This window comes from Sinocyclocheilus anshuiensis, unplaced genomic scaffold (assembly GCF_001515605.1).
Source record: "Sinocyclocheilus anshuiensis isolate Anshui unplaced genomic scaffold, SAMN03320099.WGS_v1.1 scaffold175, whole genome shotgun sequence".
Classification (NCBI taxonomy): Eukaryota; Metazoa; Chordata; class Actinopteri; order Cypriniformes; family Cyprinidae; genus Sinocyclocheilus; species Sinocyclocheilus anshuiensis.
Window position 1 is genome coordinate 276,353 of NW_015548208.1, and position 6,465 is coordinate 282,817.

A 6,465-nucleotide genomic window follows, 5' to 3' on the forward strand; every position below is an offset into this window, starting at 1 on the left:
AAAGCAAAACATACTCATGATTTTATGACATCAATTAGCCTACTGCTTTATTTAATCAGAAACCCAGTCTAAATGTTTTATTGTGTATTTTACTTTCATTTTATTAAAAGTAGGCCAACAGCGCCCCCTAAGGAATTAAAACTCCTTACCGAACGGGCATTTGCACCCAGGGGTGGTTGCCGCTGCTGCCACTGCACGTGCTATTACTGTTTACTCTATGGCCCTGTCCCAAATGGAACACTTCATGTGCACTTGCGGTCTTACTGACTTACAACGGCTGGCGCAAGCACGCGCCCGTTAAGTCCACGAGACCGTAGGGTGTCCCATTCATCATTTTAGCATTCAGAAGAGTGCTCGCGAGTGCCCCCTTTGCGGCTGCTAGGCGTCCTCAATCCACACTTTTGCCGAGCCTGCACTGGGGCGAGCTCCACTGCAGACTTCTACCCGACAGTCAAAGCAGCATTACGTCACGAAAGTGCGGACTCAGAGGAAACCGCGAGGGTTTAGGGTGTCATTTGGGACAGGGCCTATACACCGAACCGTCATTCTGTACCTGCATTCTCAGTTTAAATGCAGCCATCCAAAGTAGTGAATCTAATCACCATTCAGGCAAAACTTTGCTTCAAAAATGAGTCACACTGCTGAGCATGCGCCAGTGAGTCTCGTGAAAACCAACGTTTGTTAACAGGAGCAAAGGAAGCAAAGTTTCCTTACTTTAGCAAAGGAAACCAGTCTCCTCTTGGCTTATATCGAAATACTCTGACATTCCTCGTTTTGTACTTCTAATTAGTGACCGTTGTTTTGTTTTGATCTCTCCCCTGTGCTTCCACGTGCATCACTTCTGAGCGGCTCATGCGCAAAGCCAACCTCCATACGTCATCTGCCCGGAACTGCTTCCGTGTACAACAGTGAGCGCAAGCTACATTAAAGTGATTATTACGCTTTGAATATGGATATTTTTCATACAAAAACGCATCGATTCGCTACAGAAGGCCTTTGTTCACCCCCCGGAGCCGTGTGAGACACTTTTTTTATGGATGGGCACTTTTTATCTAACTTCTTTTGGACTGATGCATGCAACACCCGCTGAGTGCCATGAAACAGCTTGAAAGATCAAAGACAATTTTTAATATAACTCCAACTGGATTCGTCTGAAAGAAGAAAGTCATATACACCTGGGATGACTTGAGGGTGAGTAATGTATGGGCTAATTTCATTTTTGGGTGAACTAACCCTTTAAAGCCATTATCAGCCAATTCCGATATTGGTCCGATAATATCATGCATCCCTAATTGTAATAATTACTTGAAAGTACTTGCAGCAATATATAATTTCAGAAATACATAAAAGGAACCTGTCATATTGAATAATCGATCAATGAAAGCTATGGCAATTATATTAATTAATATTATTAAACTATTATTAACAATTTTTTATTTTATTTAATTCGAAAATGTACTACTTAATTTAAATAAATTTATTAAATTTGATTTATTTTTACTTTTTCTGAATGTTTATTCTTATATACATGAAAATAGGAATTCAATTGTTTTTCTGTCATATTGTTAATAAAAAAAACATAATAATCAGTAATTACTTGACAATTCTTATTGTAAAAATATGTTATAAATAAATGTTATAATTCATTTGCTAATATTTAATGTTCAACTTTTAAATAAACTAGTGTGCTAAAGCATGAAATTCCACAAGTTTCCACTAATTTCACATTTGATTGCTTTTGTTCTTTTGTCCAATTTCTAAATATTTACTATTTCAATATATACATGCAAACAAGCATTTTCTGTCATACTGAGTAATTAGTAATAATTACTTGAAACAAATTTTACAAAGAATTATAAAGAAGTAAGCCAAGGTATTAAATGCTAAATGCTGAAGTAGAATGACGGAAATAGTATTTTCTTGTAAAACATATTTAAATAATCCTTACATCCTTACACAGACCGTTTCAAAACCATCAAATGAGCACACACAAATTACCCAGAATCTCTCCACATCAGCTTTTTAAACAGAAGCTAGCTAAACTACTTTCTGCTCTATGTTCCAGACTGACAGGTACATTGTGTGGGGTATCGGGATCCTGTCAAAGGCGCTAGAGGTGGGGTGACACTGACCCTGCGGAGGATACTTGCGCTCTCAGCATCTCTCTCTGCTGAAACTAGCCTGTTGTCAGAGGAACGCAAGTCATAGCAAGACACAACATTAGCACTAACACGCTGACACTGAGATGGTAGCGCTGCAGAGAAATGGTCATCCATACAAAACAGGACAGGAAGCACAGGAGGGAGAAAGAAACAGGCTCAAATGCTTTTGTGAAGCCCAAAGATTGCATGACTGGTATTTTTTGCGGCCAATGAAGAGCATTCAGAGCTTTAATTTAGTGATTTACTATTGGCACAAAATCAGAAGCATGCTGCAGTTTATTCTGCATAGAAGCTCATTTAAATTATGGTGCAGCGATCCATTCTGCAGACGACCCCAGAAATTAGCATAGCCTGTTATTTTGGTGCTTTGTGGTCAGAGTTTCCCTCCAGAAGTAATTTTTAGAGGCATAGCAAAGTGGAGTTTGCATACTTTGCCTGGACCTTGTAGTTCTTGCAAAACTCTTTTAGTAAAGCATGATGAGGGAATAATATCAACTTATCAGTGTATAAAATACATTGGTATATGGAAAGCCAAAAAGTTCAAAGGTTTTTTTTAAGCAGTCTAAACTACACTAGTGTCACGAATCATGTCCATGGACTTCCGTCCGATTGCCACCAGAGGTCACCCTTCCGTTACATTGACTCTCACACTACACAAACTGTTGCATGTCATCCCGGACTACATATCCCATCATCCATTTCACTAATCACACGCTCACCTGAGACCAATCACACACACTATATAACACCCACCGAGTATTGTTTAGCGTTTATCGCTCATCTAGTGATAGCTACTTTACGGAGCCATTCCAAGTTCCTGAATCTAGTATAGCCTTGTTCTTAGTCTGTTTACCCTTGTCTTGATCCTTGCCTGTTATCTCGCTTTGTCTGATCTCTGCCTGCCCTGAAGTTTATAGCCTGTTTTGGAATTAACCTTTGCCTTGCTGTTTCGGACTGTGTTTGCACCTGACCTGGACTCTAGCTTGTCTTGTGGATTCCCCGTTTGCCTTGCCCTCAGGATTACATTCACCGTCGACTGACTCACGCCTTCTTTTGGATACCCTTTTGTCTTGCCTGAAATGTACCTGTTTGCCACTGCTTGACCCATGCCTGTTTTATGACCACGTCTCTGTCTAATAAAAACATGCAGATGGATCCACATGTCTCACGTCTCACTCCCCCCGTTACAACTAGAGTTCAAAAGTTTTATGTCAGTAAAATGTTACTTTATAAACAAATTAAAAGTTGTATTCATGTTATATGTTACAAAACATTTATGTTTCAAAAAAATGCTGTTCTTTAGAACTTTCTATTTATCAAAGAATCTTGAAAAATAAAATGTATCACAGTTTCCACAAAAATATGAAGTAGCACAACTGTTTTTAACATTGATAATAGTAAGAAATGTTTCTTGAGCAGCAAATCAGCATATTAGAGGGATTTCTGAAGGATCATGTGACAGTGAAGACTGGAGTAATGATGATGAAAATTCAGATTTGATCACAGGAATAAATTACAATATAAAATATATCCACATAGAAAACAGTTATTTTAAATTGTAATAATATTTCACAATATTACTATTTTTACTGTATTATCGAGCACACAAATGCAGCCTTGGTGAGCAGAAGAGACTCTTTCAAAAACATTAGCATAACTTATAACTTACATTGATACATACAATGATACAAACACAAGTGTTTAGAATTTTTTTTTTGGGGGGAGGGGGGATCTCAGCCCTGCTGAAAAACTGTTCCTAAACTGGCCTATGATGGTTAACTAGTCCTTTTTGCTAGTTTTAGAGTGGCTTTGGACACCCCAAACCAAAAAAACACATTAGGCTAGCTTTATTTTTTTTTCAGCAGCACTAACTTCAGTAATTTAGAAATATTAAAGTACTAAAAATGACTCCTATTAGATGCAACGTTTCATCATATTTTAAAGTGTATCATATTTCAATATTACATCGAAGGATGACACCACAAATATTCAGAGATCCTTTTGACGTTCTGAGAAAGAAAGACACAGTTTGTGTTAGCAAAACAGCTTGAAAGTAAAGCAACTCACAGTGCAGCCTTAAGGGAACTTGATCAAGCTTTAATAAAATCTCAGGTTATATATCTTTTTCTTTGAGATTTGAAACTGTTCAGCAATCCACATGACTCCATAATCTAGATTTGCAGTCAAAAAAGTAAAACAAAGCACTAATTTTCCAAATACTGTATGCTCCTGATCAGAAACATCAATTATTCTCAACAACTAGTCTTAGATTTAATAAATAAACTTCATAACATTCAAGATTAGCAGGTGAACAAACTGACATCATAAGACTTGTGAACAACACCAGTGCTTGCCTGATGTGGTGTCAGATAAGAGGAAAGCAACACTTGTTGTAATAAGTGACACCACAAACCAATGATTTTATTTGGTTTTCCTGCAATATTAAGTTTGGTTTCTTCCATAAATTAAATAACTTCAGTAATTCAATAAATGCAATTCAACTTCAGAAATTCTATTACAATAAAGGAATCAATTAATTCATTTTCTCAAATGAAACAATGTTTAAAGAGCATATGAATTTATCTATCTATATACAATTTTTTTAAAGGGGTCATATGATGCGATTTCAATGTTTCCTTTCTCTTTGGAGTGTTACAAGCTCTTGGTGTATAAACGGATCGGCTTTCACCGTGGATGAAGCGGAGTCCAGCCAGGGGTCGTCACGTGCGGTTGCCACAAGCCTGCTGGGCGCTCCTTCGTCGAATCCGCTGGCCGCGCCGTTCTCAAGCCCGCCCGCCGCCGCTCACTCTAGGCCTCCGTCCTCCGCTCAGTCAAGGCTGCGGTGTGTGACGCCGTTTCGTTGAATGTTTATGTGTAAAGTAAATTCACAGACATGTATACCTAATTAATTAATTTGTAAACATTTTAGTAACACAATAGGTTATTGCCTTTATTTTAGTATTTTCTGTGACCTAATCTAAAGTGAGAACTACTTCTATAAATTACTTCTATAAATGTACTATAAATTAATTATAAATTAATAGTTTGTAAATTATTTATAAGGGTTTTTTGATAACACTTCACTTGCAGCTTTTATGTATAATGCATTATAAAGGTATTCGTAATGAAGATACTTATACTTTTTTAATGTGTAACAATGAATATTTAAGTATTTTAATGTATTATGTAATTACAACTATTCATGAGACACAATGCATTACAATAATTAATACATTAAAACTACTTTAATAATGCATATATAAAGGCTTTGTGTTCATTAAAAAAAAAATGATACAAATAAAAGCTTTATGAAAGTGTTACCATGCTTTGTTACTGTGTACTTATTAAGGGTTATCAGAAATTTTGGAAAATGCTGGTAAGCAAATGATTCCGTCATCATAAGGAGTTGGCATGAATAATTTTGCTCTTCAGCAAGATGCTTAATCTTAAATAGACTTGAGGTGGATTTACCCTTTTTTTAGTGTACTTTAAGTCAATTTGGATAAAAGTGTCTGTTAAATGACAGGATAATTACTATAAAGGTAAAATTATACATACATATTTATACATATATAGTTATTTAGTGATGAATATAATGTAGTGAGGAAAACAAATCAGAGTACTGCTATTTGTTGAGGAGAATTATACTTGTACTGTATATTTAGTACAGCAAAGGATTAAAAAATAACAATGCAGTATGAACCGTTCAAGTTTAGACTGAGCTGGCCATAAATGCAATACAGTTGTTAAAAGGCAAGTCGAATCTGTCAGCTGAGCTTAAACAGGAGCTGTGGCTACACTACAGTCATGAATTGATTTTACTGTACGATACAGGAGTCCTGTGGGGGACTCAGTTCTCACTATCGAAGACCTGAGACCTCCTGCACAAAACTGTGACATGGACATAAATGAGATGAGATTTGTCTTCTTAAAATGTCATAAAACTGAATTTTTCCATGAAAGAACACTAAATTGCCTATATATTTTGAATAGGCAGTGATGTCAAGCCAATTTGTGAAGCGTCATGCATCTCTGATAGACACACACCAGCCAAGGGGTTTCAACCAACGGGTCCCTCCTGTCCATTTTTGGTTCTCAGGTTTGTTCATAAAGATGACAGCAAGGAAAGAAAAAAAAAAAAAGCAAAATGCAATCAAATTGCAACTACCAAATCAAAAACACCAAATCATAATGGAAATTGTTTAATTTTAACTCATATTACACTGAATTGCATTTAGTATTACCATTGACAAAAAACAATATATATATATATATATTTTTTTTTTTTTTTTTTTTTTTTTTT

At 36.1% G+C, this 6,465-nt stretch overlaps 1 long non-coding RNA gene across 1 annotated transcript in view; it reads right to left on the reverse strand.

The window, feature by feature from the left end:
- Positions 1 to 5,025, reverse strand: part of LOC107653665 (uncharacterized) — an 18,535-nt gene extending 13,510 nt beyond the window's left edge. The window contains exons 1-2 of the long non-coding RNA XR_001630253.1: positions 4,970 to 5,025; positions 3,129 to 3,133 (exon numbers count right to left, since the gene is read on the reverse strand). This is a non-coding gene — a long non-coding RNA (uncharacterized LOC107653665). The remainder of the gene's footprint in view (positions 1 to 3,128; positions 3,134 to 4,969) is intronic.
- Positions 5,026 to 6,465: the final 1,440 nt, after the last annotated feature.